This window comes from Theobroma cacao, chromosome 9 (assembly GCF_000208745.1).
Source record: "Theobroma cacao cultivar B97-61/B2 chromosome 9, Criollo_cocoa_genome_V2, whole genome shotgun sequence".
Taxonomy (NCBI): Eukaryota; Viridiplantae; Streptophyta; class Magnoliopsida; order Malvales; family Malvaceae; genus Theobroma; species Theobroma cacao.
In genome coordinates this window covers 25,975,087-25,994,523 of record NC_030858.1, presented here as the reverse complement: position 1 = coordinate 25,994,523, position 19,437 = coordinate 25,975,087, and the positions used below count along the sequence as shown (strand labels likewise).

Below are 19,437 nucleotides of genomic sequence, written 5' to 3'. Positions count from 1 at the left end.
TTGCAATGTAAAATCTTTGCATGAAGCTTAGATGTCAAATCAGCATGGTGAGCATGAAGTTCATTCATGAATGCACATCACACAATCAATAAGGCACGTTTTGACGTAAATGGTATTAAAAAGCTTGTTTCCCGATTTTTTAAATCTTTTACATGTATAACTCATACACATATAGTCAAAACAATTTCGAACACTTTAGCATTCATAATTACCTAGAATATCTACCAGCTCATGCTGTCCACAAATCACAATTAAAGTAAATTGACACATCAAGTAATCATATGGTGATATATATATATAGCATGGAATTTTTGAAATCGACATCCTCTACTCACCGTACAATAGTGGGATACTACATCGCTATTGACTCAAACGCGTATCTAGCTAGTTCTTATCACTATTGACTCAAACGCGTATCTAGCTAGTTCTACTTGTCGGTCACCCGTTACCTAGTCCGGCAAGCCACCACAGCACATTTCCTCTACTTTTACGCTTCCTAGTAACCATTCAACTCAATATGTTTAATTCCACACATGTACGGGCAACACTTAAATCCACAAATCCTTGACTTAATTTCATAGTTAATTTCATGTTTACTCACAATTATATATGGTAGCAACTTTACTAAAGAAGTCTTAAATCTTTGCATGTATAGTTCTTATCCTTTATTTTCCTCAAACATTACATTCTCACAACCAATATAGACATTCTTTCTAACTCGCAATCATATAGCATAAACAATCAAGGATTAGGCCACAATTTGTCTTACCTTTCCTCAATGATTCAACTTGAACTAAAACCAAGAAACCTCAAGCTCCTTGGTAACAAAATCTCACATTCCTTGTGATTCACCAACAAGCATGGTTTATTTGCACCCATACGGTATTCTTTTGCTGCCACAAACATTTGCACACATTATAATCAGTTCAAAAAGAATGCATTCAATCAAACTAACAATTTTTACCTTCCTTACCTTGAAATCTTTAAGCAAAACCATCAAACTCCTTAAATTTCAACAATGGCATGTGGGTGAGAGAAAATACCTCTCGATTTTTCTCTAGCTTCTCCAAGCCGAATCTTCCTTCCTTTCTCTCTTTTTTTTTCTTTTTTCTCCTTCCTCTTTTCTTTTTCCTTTCTTCTCCTTTCTCTTTTCTTCTTGGTTGTGGGCGGACTTCTCAAGGCCAAAGACTGAAAAATGGCTTCACTTTTTCATTTTTGCCCATACATTTTTCAGGCTTTGGGCAATTTTCTTGCATGGCCACATTCTTTTCCATTATTTTCTTTTCTTTTCTCTTTACTTTTCTTGCATGGGCAAATTGCTCAAAGCTTGATGACTTTTTGGTATTTTTCCTTTTATTTTATGTGATAAAATTACAAGGCAAAAGGCTTTGCAACCTTTCCACCTGTCACCTTGACTGTCCATTCTTTATGTTCATTTTTTTTATTCCATGCACCACTTTTATTTCATGTTTTATTTAGTCACTCATTGTCCCATTCAAGTCACATGCAACCCACTTTCTTCTTTCTTCATTTGACCACTAATACACTAATCACATTACATGAAAATAAATTTTTTCCTTCATCTTTCTTTTACTTCACATGGTGGGGCTTCCACATGTCCCCCACTAACTTCTCTTTTTTGCATGTAATAGTGAATTTCACATGTATATCTCATATTCCACATAATGTAACCTTCCTTGGTTAGTAAATTCCCCTTTTTAACTTCAAATATTGAAATTGCAAATGAGTCCTCAAACTTTTCCTTATTTACCATGAAACCCTCCAAACTTTCATCCTTCACAATTTGGTCCTTCCAACATTTATTCAATTCCAATTTTCTTTTATTTTCCTTGCTTTACACGTGTACAAATAGGGTATAAAATTTGAACTTCGCCAGGATGTCACCATAATATTTAAATATATACTTACCCACTCTAACTCTACTTAATATAGGCACGTGGGCCCCACTAACATCGTTTTCTTCAAAATTCTTTCTTACTTCTTCTCCCCCATTTAGATTAGTTGTATAATCCTCCTTCATGACTAATGTCAATAATAGATAAAATGTTAATTTTTTTTAATATTATTTTATTAATAAAATATTAATTTTTTTAAAATATTTTGTTCACCCATTATCACTCTTTGACACTTAAATTTATGTCAATTGACCATTTGTCTTGTCGATAGGATCTTATTAGCTTCTATACAAGGGTACAAGGTGTTACAGTCGCCTTTCCTTTGGTTGAGCTTTCAAACATTGTTAATTTTGCTCTTACTCAACCTACAAAATAATATTTTATTTCCTTTTCAAAGGTACCCATACTTTGATGGGTCCTTAGGAGTTAGTAAACACATAAGAACCTTTAGGCACCCAAACCATACCCGTTTTGAGGAGGTTATTACCCTTATGATAACAATCATAAAAAAGATGATCTCTCTTGCCATAAACATAATAATGGAATGAAGGTACATCATTTTTCTTCTAAACATAGAATTTCTTTTTGGTTTTTCTTCTTTGTTCAACTTCAATTTTGAGCTCTCTTCCATTAAAGCTTAAAAGCAACATTCTCATCCAATGCCTTTTACAATGCCTTATTTTTTTTTTTTTGAAAAGCTATAATGCATCATTTTTACTCTCTAGTTCCAACTTCAAAAATTCGAAATCTATTTTGGAATGCTCAAGTTCAATATGAAAAATGTTCCTTTGATCAAAAATAGGATTTAAATCATGCTTAATCTTTTCTAATTCATCTTCTAACGACATGGCTTTCTTTTTAAAAAATGTACACTTTAAAACCAATTTTTTAAATTCAACATATAGGCAATTATAATCATATTGAAATTCATCATATGAAATGTCAAATAAATGAGATGTGACCTCAGATTCATCATCTTTGGCCATTAAGTAAAAACTTGCTCTCTCTTCCATCTTTTCTTTTTCATCCTTCGAGCTAAAAGAGTCACTATTTGACCAAGTTGCAGCCACCATTGCTCTTTTTGGCTTTTTGGTCTTCTTTGAGGATTTTTCCTTGAGTAGTGGACATCCGGATCTAAAGTGCCCAAATTTTTTGCACTCAAGGCATACCATTTCATCCTTCTTGTTGTATTGATTTTTTCATGAAAAGTCCTGATCTTTTCTCTAATTTCTTTCTTTAAATCTTTTGTCTATTTATCCCATGAGCTTTTTTAATCTTCTAGCAATCATGGCTAGCTCTTCATCATTATCAGTTGTAATATTTTCAACTCTTCTTCAAGTAAACTCACCTTCAATGTAAGACTTTTCTTTTTCTCCTTAGCCTCTTTATTTTCTTTTCTTCTTTTTCCTTCATTTCCAGCTTATGTGTCAGAAGTGAACCACATATTTAATCAAGTGTGATTGAATTAAGGTCCTTTGCTTCTCGTATGGCAATCACTTTTTGTTTTCAGCTCTTTGGTAGGTTTCTAAGGAGTCTTTTTACTAGCTCATGTTCAGGTATGACTTTTCCTAACTGATGGAGTTTATTGACTATGTTAGTGAATCGATCTTACATTAAAGAAATGGCCTCACCAGGTTTCATTTTGAACATTTCATAATTATGGGTGAGAATGGTGATTTTGGACTCCTTAACTTGAAAAGTCTCCTCATGAATGATTCTAAGCCTTTCCCAAATTTCCTTAGTTGAGGTACAATTGGAAATTTTGTTGAATTCAATAAAGGTTAAGGCAAAATGAAGAGTGTTAATGGCTTTGAAATTTATTTGGAAAGCCTCAGTCCAATTTTCCCTAGATTTGGGCATTTTCTCACCCGTGACTAAATTTGAGCTAGTGGGAATGTGAAGACCATTTATGATAACATCCCACATCTCATAGTTTATAGCTTTAATGTAATTGATATTCTAATGCTTTAACCTTAACCGATTGAAATCAGCATTAATAAATTAGAAAATCTTCAAATTTTGAACTTCTCCATTTTGGCTCCCTTCAACGTCAACCTTTTTTCAAATTTGGTTTTGGAGCTTCAAGGTACTAAGGCCTTGTGCACTAACCAATTAATCACATACCTTAACCGATTAGCACATCTTTGTCTTTAGCTTTCAGCATCTGCTTAATTAGTTAAGCCTTATGCTAACTGATTAAGGCTTTTTTTGTCTTGCTTTTATATAGTGTCCAGTTTTGCCTTAACTGATTAAGGCTCTATGTTAATCAATTAACAACATGATGTTTTCACTAAGTCTTTTCTTTTTTTCTTCTTTAACTAATTAATCAATCTTGTAATTAAGCAAGCTTCATGACTTGCTTCCAGACAACAAATTTATTAAACATTTTAAACTTTTTCCTGCACACTTAAATAAAGTAATTAAACATCAATGAATGGGGATGTTTTGTTACCATCAAAACCATATGGAGTCAACATTGCATATTTTGAAAGCATGTTTTGGTTCATGACCCAACGTGATTATGTTTAATTCAAATTACCATTATAACATTTATTATGTATAAATCTTCAATAGATATTGTGAGACCTTGACCTTTATAGACTCATAGTTAGTAATATACGCGATATCCCTAATCAGGGGTAATTTCGTTATTTCCTTAGTGAGCCCATAAAAGTAAGATTTTAAATAATATTATGGCCTAAGTAGGCCTAAAGCATAAATGAATGATGAAAATATGGGTAAAATGACAAGGAAACAAAACTTTTGATGATTTTCACGGTAGGGGCAAAATGGTCATTTTTCACCTCGAGTTGTAAATTTTAAGTTTTTGTGAACCCGAGTATATTTAGACCATTATGGACTTGGCCTCAGTGTTAAAAGAGTAAAAAGATTTCATAAAGGGGTGAAGAAGGATAAGTTAACTTACTAAGGGCATTTTCGTAATTTTTAAGGGAGTGGATAAGCTTGGGCTATAAATATCTTCTCCTTCCAGCAGCTTCTTGAATTTTCAGTAGCCTTTTTTTCTTGTTCTCTTCCCATCTCACGTTGCTTCCATTCTCCATGGAAGATTGATGTGAAGCTTTCATAACTTTCTCTCTCTAGCTCTAATTTTCATACCTTTGTGCCCTTTTGACTATAACCCTTGTATTCTTTTACTCTCACTTTAAAACCCTTGAAAATTCCCACTTCCATACTTTCTCTCACAAACTAGGTGTTTAGAGAAAGAAAAAAAGAAAAAAGCCCTTATAATAGCTTAGGAATTGTTGGAAAGAAGTTCAAAGTTACAAATCTATCAAGGTGAATAGTAAATTAGCATTGGGTTTTAAGTGTTGATAATGTCTAGTGATTGGTTTGTGAGTTTTATTATTGAGATTATGTATTGACTCTAATGTGACTAGAATAGTGGGAATAGATAGCCATTTAAAAATGGCAATTGAAAGCTAGCGAAGAGATAGCTTTTAGAGTTTATAGTGTGAATTAACATAATGGTAATGTTAATGTAATGGTAGCTTCCAACGAAGTTCCATCCTTCCAATTGGACCATTAGGGAAGTAAAAGTCGGCTAAAGGCTCAATGAATACCGGTGAGTGAACTGCATTTCAAAATCGTTTTGAGAATGTGACTGTTTGTACAAAGAAATTGAAGGATTTTATACAACTTTTTCTTAAAACAAGTGCCTTGGGAACAAGTTTTTGCTAAATGGTTTTATGTTGTGATATGTGGTTGTTATGGAATCATGCACCATTGCATTATGATGATATATATATATATATATATATATATATGTTGTGCATGATAGTTGATATTGTGTATGATGATTATAGTCGTGTGTGTGCACGATATGGGGGGATGCACATGCCGGTGATGATGGTGGAGTGGGAGATGGATGATGATAGTGCCCGTGCGCATGATGTGGGGGGATGTACACGATAACACTGATTATGCACGATGTGGGGGGATGCACACGATGACGCCTGTTATGTGCACGATGTGGGGGGATGTACATGAGCTGGGTGTGATTATGATAATATTGATGTTTATCTATGTATTTATGCATATCTATGCTTATGAAATGAAAGCTCATGAATATGATATATGATTGAAATGCATGTGAAATCTGATATGTTGCACTTTAGGAATTTTCATGTGTTTCATGTTGATTTTGTTGGTTTAGCAAGATGGCCTTTTATTGAGTGAAGGGAAACCTTTTTCTTGGTGCTCTATTTCTCATTGCAACGAGATTCATTTTCGCTGTAGCGAGAAACTCTTGGGTTTTGAAGGGGTTGACTGGCTGAAAACTCGCTGCAGTGAGAATGTTACTGTAGCTTCTCGCTGCAGTGAGATTTATTCTCGCTGTAGCAAGAAACTTTCTGTTTTGTGATCAAAAATTTCGCTGCAGTGAGAGTGAATCTCGCTGCAACGAAAAACTTTCTATTTTTCTCCTCATTTGGTTTGATTGCTACCCTATTTTTCATTTCTTTGGTACCATAATTGAGCATGGACTTCCAACATTAAGGAATAAATGAATTAAATTTAAAATGATGAGGTTTGGTGAGAAACCCTTGGCTAGATGATAATTTAAGTCTAGTGTCACTACAGCTGTAAAGCCCGACCTTATAAAATATTTATCATGACATACATGTGATGGATAACATGTTTGCATGCTAAGAGAGTCTCGAAAAATTTACAAAAGTCGGTATTGTACCTAGAGGTACAACAAAGTTGATTTAAGCCTTGAACTAGATCGAATAGAGATTTTAGGGTGAAATTCAAAATTTTACAGTCAAGGAATGACTTAAAATGGTGATTTGGAGTTCGAGGATTAATTTGGAGTCAAATCAGAATTTTCACTATCTAGGGGCAAAATGATAATTTTGCCACTTGAGGACAAAATTAGAATATTGAAAGAAGTTTTTTACCAAGATTGATCACATTTGACTCATTGGAGTATAATTTGAGGTTGATAAGTGAAAAAGTTGTAATTTTGATTTTTTTTAGCATAGGGGTAAAATGGTAATTTTGCCACCCTAGGGGCAAAACAGTAATTTTCTACCACCAAGACACTTGTCCAGCACATGGTCTTCCCTTATCCTCATTTTGACCTTTGACTAATCATGTGGTGGAGAATGGAAGCATAATTATTAAAGTATAAAAAGAAAAATAGACTAATAAGCATGTGACACGTGTCAAACTTAGAATATATTAATATTTAGCTTAAAAAGCAGCATAAATCAGCCTATTATCTCTCCAAATATTCGGCCAAGCAAGGAAAAGAAGGAAACAAAGGAAGAACGAAACCTAGGTGGAGAATTTCAAGAGAAAAAGTGTGGAAAATCAAGGAAAACAAGTGAAAAAGGTAAGATTTTTCAATTTAAACTTGAAATCTATTTTCCTTAAGCATTTCTCCTTATTTTCCATGGTTAAATTACATGTTTTCATAATGAATTCATGGCTGATCAAAATGGGTATGGAGAGAGAAAGATGTTGGATTGAATTGATTTTAAGATATGTTAGTGTTTTTAGTTAGTTTAGCATATTTAGAAGCAAAACAACAAGAAAATAATCCATTTTCCCCATGAATCTTCATTGGCCGAATCTTCCTTGATGTGTGTGGGTGTTGGATTGTTATTATTTCAAGAGAAATGGCTTAGAAAATGATGAATAATTGTGAGAAAAATTAAGTAGGAAAAATCACAGTGTTAGTGAACTGTAATGGCTAAATTTTTTCATGAAGAAATGGGAGGGTTTTGATGATGAAATTGGTGTTATTTGAATAATGTTTGGTGAATTGAGGTATTAGAAAATAAATGGAGTAATTAGGGATTAAATTGGATGCGTTAGTAATTAATCGGGTGATAAGACGAATTTGGCCGGTACCGAAATTTAAATGGTTATTCGTGCATTTTGCATTCCATATCATGCATTAGTAGTCTATATTAGTTTAATTTCGATTTAGTACCAATGTAGTGAGTTTCTCGATTTTGTACTGTGTCAAGGTGGTGAGTCCTCCGATAAAGGCAAAGGAATTGCATCTGAGGACCAATAGTCAAAGTACTTCGAAAATTCGCACTCTAGACATTGTGAGTAAACTTACTGTCATTTTAATTATCTATGGTGGCTTTTAGATGATTTCATGAATTCTATGGAAAAATGGATTTAAAAAGGTAAATTTTCATATTTTATGAATAAATGTGTTTCAATGAAATTAATTTATAAATTATTTTGAAATTAATAATGATTTTGAAAAATAGAGTACACGGAGACTACTATTTGTTGCAATTTGATTGTTTAAATTGATTGGCTTATGATAAACCGGGCATGATTGGCTAGTTGGCAATTGTATTGAAATACGGATTATTTGTTTGCCTTGAAAGGCTGTGAATTACAATAATTGCCATATCATGTTATTGAATTTTATTGATTGGTGGGATAATTATTAATGTCAAACCCTGCTTTGTAAAATAATTATAATATCATTCACATGTTCGATAGAATGTTTGTATATTTAGGAAGTTCGAGAAATCGTTAAAAGACGATATTGCCCCTAATGGTATCATTAAGTCGATTAAGCCTCGAACTAGTTCAAATAGGAATTTTAAGGTGAAATTAAGAGTTTCACAGTTCAGGGATGACTCAAAATGGTAATTAGGAGTTCGAGGATCAATTCGGAGTCAAATTGAAATTTTCACTATATAGGGGTAAAATTGTAATTTTTCCATCTGCGGACAAAATTTGAGATTTTGAGAGAATTTAGATCACATTTGACAAATTGGGGAATGATATGAGTATAAGGGATAAAAAATATGTCTATGGGCAATTTTTCAGTTTTTGGGGCAAAAATGTAATTTTTGATTTTTACGGGGGCAAAAGTGTAAATATCAAAAATTACTTCACCAAGACTTTGGATAAGTTTGAGAATTTTATCTAAGTTATGGATATTTTAAGGAATAATGTGTGGTGGAGATTTAAAGCTTAAAAGATAAGAATTTAAAAAATGGACCAATAATGTAGTGACATGTGGCAAGTTTAGATTATTATATTATTTAACTATAAAAATCAGCCCACACCACCATTTTCTCTTCATTATGGCCGGCCATAGCAAGAAAACAAAGGGGAAAAGAAAAACAAAAACCTAGGGGGAGAAATTCAAGGAAAAATTGGTGAAAATTCAAGGAAACAAGTGACCAAAGGTAAAATTTCTTGATTTTGACTTGTGCTTTACCTTTCCCATGCATTTCCCATCATTTTCCATGGTTGAATCATGTGATTTGAGGATGAATTCAATTCTGGAAAAATGGGTTAGGAGAGAGAAACTTGTTAGATTAATTTGATTTTAAGTTATGTTAGTGTTTTAAGTTAGTTTAGCATATTTAGGAACAAAACAACAAGAAAAGAATTTATTTTCCTCCATTACCATTATTGGCTGAATTTTCTAGGGGAATATTGGCTGATGATCTTGATGTTTATTTGAGGAATTATGATGAATAATGATGAATTATGAGCCTAGAAAAATAATGGGAATTTTCGGAGCAAAAATATGAATTTTTACCCATTAGGGGTATTTTCGTAATTTGCTATCGGGACTGATAATTTGCACCACACTGAGGGACATTAAGTCAATTTGGGTGCAATTGAGGTATAGAAACTGAAAAAAATTAATTTGAGATTAAATTGGACGCGTTAGCAATTTAATCGGGTAATAGGCCGAATTAGGTCAGCACCGCATTTAAGCGGTAGTCGGATAAGTTGCATGTCATATCATGCATATATACCGAGCCTGAATTGATTTTATAATGGTCAAGCATTGATGTGGTGAATTATGTATTGTACATTGTGGATAGGTGGTGAGCAAATTACACTGGTAAAAGTACCAAAATTGTGCTTGAAGACTGGGATTAGGAGTACATCGACTCCTAGAACTGTGAGTGGACAATTTATCGTCTTAAATATCTAGAGTAATTATACTTGTTTGATGCTTTTATTGAATGGTGAATTTAAATTATAAAATATTATGTTTTCCAATTAAAATGTTTTTTAATAAAAATGAGATTTATACTGGTTTTGAAATCAAATATTGTTTTGGGAAAATTGAGTATATGGAGACTGTGTTGAAATTTATGATTTTATATGTTATTGAAATTGGGGCTTATGACACTATGGTAGCATGATGGCTAAATTTTTGGGGTTGGCATGAAATATATGAACAGTTTTGGATTGGTCTCGGTAGACTGGATTACATTTTATTCGCCATATTATGCTACTGGAATTTTTATGGGTCTGGTGGTATATTAAACGGTCACTGCAGTGGTGGGGGTTTCCGTGGACTGCCTATGAGAGGGGCACGGTAACTCAATTATATACTTACCTCCGGGGGGAGATGTTGGGTGAAGTATCTCCTGAGGTATGATTTGAGTGCACCTCACGTTCGGGCCACCACGTGAGAGTGAGACTCAGCCAACGCCAAGGAACGGCTGTGTGTCAGATGTGAAAACATGTTTATGGGTATGGGTCATTGAACAGCCTTGGCGGTCTCAGTGGGATACCTTGACGAAGGTACCCGCGAGAATGATATTGGCAGGGGCCAAGTTTAAAAAAATTCATAAGTCGGGGAAATTTTGATGAAAAGAAATTATTTGGTATAGATTGAAACGAATTTTGTGTTATGAACATTATTGAGATATAACGTTTTTATATTGTCTCCATCTACTCGGCTTTAGATGCTTTTGATGGTAATTGTTTACTCACTGGGATTATTTAATCTCACCCCTCTTCCTATCCATTTTTCAGGCTCAGGACAGTTTGTTGATAGTTGATTAAGACGAGAATTAATCTCGGAGTTGCATCATAGGAAGTAAGGGTTCGTAGCTCTACACCTTCTTGGTTAGTTGGGGGCCCACGTGTCACTGTAAACGAAATTTCATACTTTAATTATCTTTATTACTATATGAATAAATTTATTTTACTCTTACGCTACAAAAGTTATTTTAGGAAGACTTTGAAAATATTGTGTTTTAAGAAAATAGAATATTTTATTTAATGTTTTTATTATATTCAAATAGCTATAATTTTACTTTAAACGAATGTTTTAGACTTCAAAATTTAATTTCAATCATGAAATATGTGTTTCCACTTACATATTACATTTTTTCGGAATTCGAAATTTCAAAAAAAAAATAACGAAAATACCCCAGTGAGCTAGAAAATAATATTTTTATTGTTTTGAGTTGGAAACAACTTATGATTTCTTGAAATGCGAGATTTAATAACTGTTGCTCACCGGGGAGATGCAGAAGTTGATGCTAAGCCTTGTGGGGTTTCGATCGGCATTCGGGATAATGAGTGCTTATCGGGACGTCGCGGCGGTTGTCACGGGCCCGATGGGAGTTCCGGGTCGTGACAATTAACTTACTGTAGTAGGCGGGTTTCGTGGACCAGCCTATGAGAGGGCCACGGTAACCCCGTTTATATGTGCTCACCTCGATTGTAGAGGCACGTAGGATAGCTCCTGAGGTGATATTTGAGTTCACTTCACGTCGAACCACCACGTGATAGTGAACTCAGCCAACGCCAAGGAACGGCTGTCTTTTTCTCAAACTAAAAATATGTTTATGTGTGTACGAAATTTATTTTTAACAGCCTTGGCGGTCTCAGTAGAATGCCTCGGCCAAGGTGTCCCTAAGGATCGATTTATGGCACAAGCCTAGTTTTTATGAGATTCATAAGCCTCTTTACGTATTTTGAATGAAATGTGTTCTAATGCTGTGACCCAGTTTACGATGATTTACTTTATCGTCTCCATGTACTCAACTCTAAATGTTTATGATGATATTTATTTACTCACTGGGATTTTATAATCTCACCGTCCCCTTTCCATCCATTTCAGGCTCAGATTAGACTGTAGATAGCTGATCTCATCGAGGACTACCGTTGGGTTTGCATCCTTCAAACTGTAGGTTTATAGTCCTTTTTACTTTTGTTTATTCAGGGCGGGCCCACTTGTTATTGTAAATTAAATATCATACTCTAGTTATCTGTACTCCTGTATGTAGGAATTTGTTTTGCTTTTACGCTATAAAAATTATTTACGCAGTGTTCTAAAAATATTGTTTTATAAGAAATAGAATATTTTGTTTAATATTTTTATTTTATTCTAACAGTCATGATTTCACTTTAAACAAATGTTTTAAACATCTAAATTTATTTTTGATTTTGAAGTATGTGTTCTGCACTTATATACTACATTATTAGTTGGTATCGAAATTTTTGGGGGAAAATGATCGAAATACCCCTGTGAGACGAAAATTATTTTTTTTTATTGTTTTAAGTTGGAAACAGCTTAAAACCTCTTAGAACATGATATTTGGCAACGGTTACTCATAGGGAAAATGAGAAATTGATATTAAAGCCTTGCGGGGTTTCGATTGGCATTCCGGGTAATGAGTGCCTATCGGGACACCGCGACGGTTGTCACGGGCTCGAGGGTAGTACCGGGTCGTGACAACAGCGGAAAGGCATTCTCGTTGCAGCATAGTCATTTATTTGACTTGATTCGCATGCATCAATGGCATTCCATAGCTACACCTTCTTTGTGGTCACTCCGCTGGAAACCCAGAGTCATTTTGTTGTAAACATGTAAAAGTGACGTAAATTATTAAATTGTACGGTTAGACAATAGATATACACTTGATTGGTATGCCACTATGAGATGGCAATGTTTAGTATTATTTTGATTCAAAGTTATAAAATGTGACTTAGCAACTTTTAATAGAATGGTGAAAAGGTTATATTAATAGACTTGCTTGGGCTTAGTGGACTACGTCCATTGAGCCCATGCATCGGTCATGGTCCGAAATTTGAGTCGTGACAGATATGTTCTATTTTTTATTAGCTTTTTAACTGTATATTATATTTATATATATATCATAAAAAAATATTACGAATTTGTTTTGCTAAAACTAATATGGGAAAGGAGTAAGCTTTAATCCAGTGCAAACAGGTGCATTGGTCGAGAGCCATATAGCGCCTTATGAATGGCAGCAAAAAAAGACAAAAATAATAGGTAAAGGAAATGCAAGTTGTAGGGTTTGAACCTACACTAGCAAAGTCATTAAGACTCTTAAATGAGCCCTTTAACCACAACAACCACTACACTAACGTAGCATTCTTAAAATAAAAGTGCAATAGATTGTACAGACCAAAAAGGTACAAACACAACCATGAAGGACCTGATGTGGCAACCACATGGCGCCAATGGATATATTTTCCAAATTTATGTTTTTGCCCCACAAGTTTTTATTTTTACAAAATGATCCTAAAAGTTTTGGTAATTACAATTTGACCTAAAAAATTTATTTTTCTAGAATATTATTTATATACTTGGCGTGTTAGTTAATTAAATTCACATGGATTATAAATATAGTTAATTAATTTGTTAATTAACCACTTTTTGCTTATATGTTGTGTATTAGAAATTAGTTTATCTAAAACATATATGATTTGAGTGAATTTAGCAAATGCATGTTAGAATAATTTACATATGTTGTAAAATGCTATGTCTCTTATGTGCCATTTGAGAATATTTGGTATGGTTGCAATATTTTACTTATTTGATAGGTATAATTTATAAAATGCAAGATAAGATTATTTTACTTATTTGTTAAGTAAAATTGTATGCTAAAATTGTTATTTTATAAGTGCCTTTTTTGTGATTATTTTAATTATTTGTTAATTATTATTTATGTTTAATTATTTGTTAATTATTAATGTTCCAAAATAATAAATATGTATAAGCAAGTAGGGCATCGTTATTTTTGTAGATTGATGTAATAGGTTTCTTATGATGTAACTTATTTTTGGGTTATATTAATTATTTGTAGAGGCCATGTAGACGAATGCAATTTCGTGCTTATTTTACACATAATATTATTTTAGATATAGGCACCTATAAATGTCAATAGAGTTCTTTAGTAAAACTCAATTTATTATGTTATGTTGTATATGGTAAGTGGGAGTTGCTCCATTGCTTAATGATAGTGGAGTTGTTCCTATAATCCAAGTTATGTAACATCCCGTACTCTCGTATCGAAGCCAATACGACCTTATCAATAGGACGAAGGTCAATTGATACTAATTTAAGTGCCAAAGAGCGATGTCGGGTGAAAAGAATAATTTAGAATAAAATATTTTGTACGTGAGAAAATAATATTAAAATAATAATAAATAATAATATTTTATTAAGATCGAAGTTGTGGAGTTAAAAGGTACGATAGAGCTAAATCGAGATAAATTAAAATGCGTTAGAACCCCGAAAACTAAATGGAAAATTTTAGAATTTAATAATATTTTATTTTATTAGTAAGATATTATTAAAATAATATTGAGATATTTCTATCGTGAGTGATTGACAACTCACACAATTTGAGCATTGAACTTAAGTGGGGGAGTCATAATATATTTTTGATGAATAAAATATTATTTTATTGATTCTAGAATATTATTTTAATGAGTGAAATTTTAGTGATATAAGTATTAGTAAAAGTATATGTGAGTATGGAAGAATGGAGACATGGAGAATTAATTGATATAATAAGGATATGTTGGATAATGAAATGTGCATGTGGATTTATTATTACATGCAAATTATTGCATGCAAAATGGAGAAAGTTAGTGGGGAACATCTGAGACCCCTACCATGTGAAGTAAAAAGAAAAATAAGAATAAATCCTATTGCATGTAATAAGATTGGTGCATGAGTTGGCCAAATGAAGTAAAAAGGGTCAAAAATGCATGAAAGACTAATGGTTGCAATTAAGGTTACTTTAAACATAAAATAATGGAAGAATGGAGGAATGGGAGGATATTGGTCATTAAGAGAGACGATTGGATAAGGATAATGAGGAAAGGATATTAAACCAATTAAACTAAAGGGAAGATTGGTACATGAAAAACTATTGGATAGTAAAGTAGTCCAATAAGAGGCTTGAAGGAGTAAAAGGTTGGAAATAACTAAAAGAAAAAGGAAAAGACAAGGAAAGCTTGGAGAACATTGGCAAAACCACACCTTTGAGAGAAAAGAATGAGAGAATTATCCTTGTGAAGCTCCACCCAAGATGAAAAGACAAAAAAGAAGAAAAGAGACATTCAAGGAAAGGCTCGATTTTTTTGGTTGGAGAAAAAAAAATCTCAAGAAACTGTAAGGTTTCCTTTCCTTTACTTAGTTGAGTTTTAACATCTCATCATTCAAAGAGAACTTTGGAGATTGAAGGAGATGTGTGGCTTGGTTTTAAGATCCAAGTGAGGAAAGGTAAGAATTGTGATTTTTGTTTGAATATGTTTCGAAAACTAGATGGTAACATAGGAAAGTGTTTGTGGCAGCAAAGGTATCCAAGATTTGAAAGAAATAGATGATTGTTTGTCATCAACCTTTGGTTGAGTGGTGGATTTAAGTCTTAATGATCAAAACTTGGAGGCATATTAGAGGTGCATGTAAAGTCCAAGCTATCATAAAGGTAAGCAAGCAATAAGAATGTATTGTGCTATCTTAGATTCGACTAGGAAGAATGTTTATACTAGTTATAATGTGTAGAAAAAAGTAAAGGATAAAGGATTATGCATGTAAAGACTTCTTGGGTAAAATTGTTGCCCATATCTAATTATGTGTGAGCATGAGATTAATTTTGAAATAAGGATGACTATAGCATGAATTGAACTACTTGAATAATGATTAGTTCTTGAATGAGACTAGAGAACAAAGAATAACTACAAAAGCATTAAGCTAGTAAGGGTAAGAAGTGTGAGATAGAACACATTGTAAAGTTGTTAAGCATCTTGAGTTTAATTGTTGTCAGGGAATTGACAATTAAAGAATAGTTACCGTGGGTGTAAATTAAGGAGGATAACGGTTAAATGGCAAGCAATATCAATCGACTAAAAACACAAGAGTTTAGATTGGCGAAGTGATATCCCGCCAATAAAGGTGAGTAAGGGGTGTCTATTTCAAAAGATTCCATACTATATAATGTTATATGTATAGTAACTTGTCAATGATTTATTCAACGTCATTGTGGAAAGCATGAGTTGCTAGAAAACAATAGATGGTTTAAATACCTATATGTAAAAAGATTTATACACTGTTACTGTGGAAAGCATGAGCTGGTAGAATTGATAGGTGATTGTGAATGCCATGATTTTTGAATTAGCTTTATATATAGTATAAGCTATATATGTAAAGGGTTTTAGAAATCAGGGAACAAGCTCTTTACCATGGTTTATGTCGAAACATGCCTTACATGTCTTTGTGATGTGCATTCATGAATAATTTTTATATTCACCATGCTTTGATTTAATATTTAAACCTCATGCAAAGGTTTTACATTATGAATTCTTACAAACAGATTTATAACGTTGCCGTGAATTGTTTTTGAAATGGATTTATAATAAGCTTTTGAAAACCCAATTTGGTTATAAATGGTTTTGTCAAACTAAGAGATTCGAAAGTATGTCGAATGTCACATCAGAATAATGTGACCCTTGTGCACAAGTGAGCTCTAGATAGAGAACTTTTGGGTCACTGACGGGCTGTTAGACATGGCTAGGCCATGGTCTATGATATATACGTGGCAATGGTTTATGATATATACGTGGCAAGGCCACAGGTTGATATATGTGGCAAGGCCACAGGTTGATATACGTGGTTAGGCCACGAGTTGATATACGTGGTTGCGACTACATGATTTCTTCGATGTCGGTTCGAAACTACCATGGCTGTGGGAATCCGGTGGAGGGAGGCCTCTCGGATGTTATTACATGGAAGAGGGTCCACAAGTTGATTATATATGATTACCTACTCAAGATTAATATCTCTTCGAGTTTCAAATACATATTATTTCGCATAGTGAGAAATATTGATTTTTTCGCAACTCCTTTATTTATACGATGGTTTTGTGTTTAATACCATGAGTTCGTTTATATGCTTATGTATAAGCACTTATATTGCTTGATTTATCAGAGCGTGCACGCTTATGTTAGTCTTATTTTCAGTAAAGGACATCGAATGATTTCGAATGCAAAAATCTTTTAATAGCACAGGTTTTAATATATTACTTGAAATGGTTACTTTGCATCACAATTCTTTGGTGTATATGTAAGGCACAAATGTTCCATTTCATTTTAAATGGTTTATATATTCATATGCTTTTAATATTCAAATTTGCTATCCTTGGCTTGTTTCCCATCTATGCCTTGCTTACGGAGCCGATGATCACTGAGTCTGTGAGACTCACCCCCTATATCTTCCCTTGTTTACAGATAATTGATCAGCTCGCATGTATTGCCTCAGCACATTTTGACTTGTTGCGACGTAAGTAATGGCATCTCTTAGACTTCCACTTCGAGTCGCTCCACTGCATAGAGGTTATGTTTGTGTAAGATGGTCGGTCGTATAAAAATTAGTTTATCAGAATTGTATCACCGAACAACCTTGATGTTGTGTATCGGATGCTAAGAGTGATGTTTGAATGTATTTTGAAATTTGTTAGATTTGGAGATTGATATTGAAATGCCCCATACTTTGATATGGTGACAAATAAAGCTTATCGGATGTGAATTGAGGTATAATAAGGTATTTTGGAAACCAAAGAGACAAGATAACATTTTTAGAATAAAATAATATTTTATTAATGAAATAATATTAAAATATTAATATTTAGCCGAATGTCTAAATCAGTCATGAAGAAGGATCATATGGTTGATCCAAGTGGGGGAGAAGATGTCAAGCCTGACTCTATAAAATACTTGTCATGATATGCATGTGATTGACTAAATGTTTACATACTAGGAGAGCCCCGAAAAATCTATAAAAGTCGGTATTGTACCTAGAGGTACAACAAAGTTGATTTAAACCTCGAACTAGATCAAATAGAGATTTTAGGGTGAAATTGAAAATTTTAAAGTCTCAGAATGACTTAGAATGGTGATTCGGAGTTCGAGGATTAATTTGGAGTCAAATCAAAAATTTCACTATCTAGGGGCAAAATGGTAATTTTGCCACTCAAGGACAAAATGGAAAATTTTTCAAAGATTTTGATCACTTTTGACTTATTGGAGTATGATTTGAGGTTGAGAAGTGAAAAAGTTATAATTTTGGTATTTTTGGAGCATAGGGGCAAAATAGTAATTTTGCCACTCTATGTGTCACGACCCGAAACTCCCATCGAGCCCGTGACAACTGCCGCGACGTCTCGATAGGCACTCATTACCTCGAATGCCAATCGAAACCCCGCAAGGCTTAGCATCAGCTTCCGCATCTCCCTAGTAAGCGACAGTTATTAAATCTCACATTTCAAAAAAATCATAAGTTATTTCCAAATCAAAACAATAAAATATTACTTTCTAGCTCACAGGGGCATTTTCTTCATTTTTCTTCAAAAATACCGAAACTCGTCAAAAACATGGTGTAAAAGCTAAATATATTCATACATACTTTAAATCAAATAACTGAAGAATAAAATTATTTTTACAGTGACACGTGAGCCCCCAACTGACTAAGAAGATGTAGGGCTACGAACCCTTACTTTTTAGGATGCAACTCTGAGATTAATTCTCGTCTTAATCAACTATCAACAAATTATCCTGAGCCTGAAAAATGGATAGGAAGAGGGGTGAGATTATGATTACATAATCCTAGTGAGTAAACAATTACCATCAAAAGCATCTAAAGCCGAGTAGATGGAGACAATATAAAAACGTTATATCTCAATAATGTTCATAACACAAAATTTGTTTCAATCTATACCAAACAATTTCTTTTCATCAAAATTTCCCGGCTTATGAATTTCTTAAACTTGGCCCCTGCCAGAATCATTCTCGCGGGTACCTTTGTCAAGGTATCCCACTGAGACCGCCAAGGTTGTTCAATGACCCATACCCATAAACATGTTTTCACATCTAACACACAGCCGTTCCTTGACGTTGGCTGAGTCTCACTCTCACGTGGTGGCCCGAACGTGAGTTGCACTCAAATCATACCTCAAGAGATACTTAACCCAACATCTCCCCCCGGAGGTAAATATATAATTGAGTTACTGTGCTCCTCTCATAAGTAGTCCACAGAAACCCCCACCACTGCAGTGACCGTTTAATATACCACCAGACCCATAAAAATTCCAATAGCATAATATGGTGAATAAAATGTAATTCAGTCTACCGAGACCAATCCAAAACTGTTCATATATTTCATGCCAATCCCAAAAATTTAGCCATCATGCTACCATAGTGTCATAAGCCACAATTTCAATAACATATAAAATCATAAATTTCAACACAGTCTCCATATACTCAATTTTCCCAAAACAATATTTGATTTCAAAACCAGTATAAATCTCATTTTTATTAAAAAACATTTTAATTGGAAAACATAATATTTTATAATTTAAATTCACCATTCAATAAAAGCATCAAACAAGTATAATTACTCTAGATATTTAAGACGATAAATTGTCCACTCACAGTTCTAGGAGTCGAT

The 19,437-nt window shown here is 33.5% G+C and overlaps 1 long non-coding RNA gene across 1 annotated transcript; it reads left to right on the top strand.

The window, feature by feature from the left end:
- On the top strand, positions 7,230-11,840 carry LOC108663423. The gene is made up of 3 exons (XR_001929405.1): positions 7,230-7,272; positions 7,913-7,996; positions 11,800-11,840. It is a non-coding gene; the product is annotated as an uncharacterized LOC108663423 (long non-coding RNA).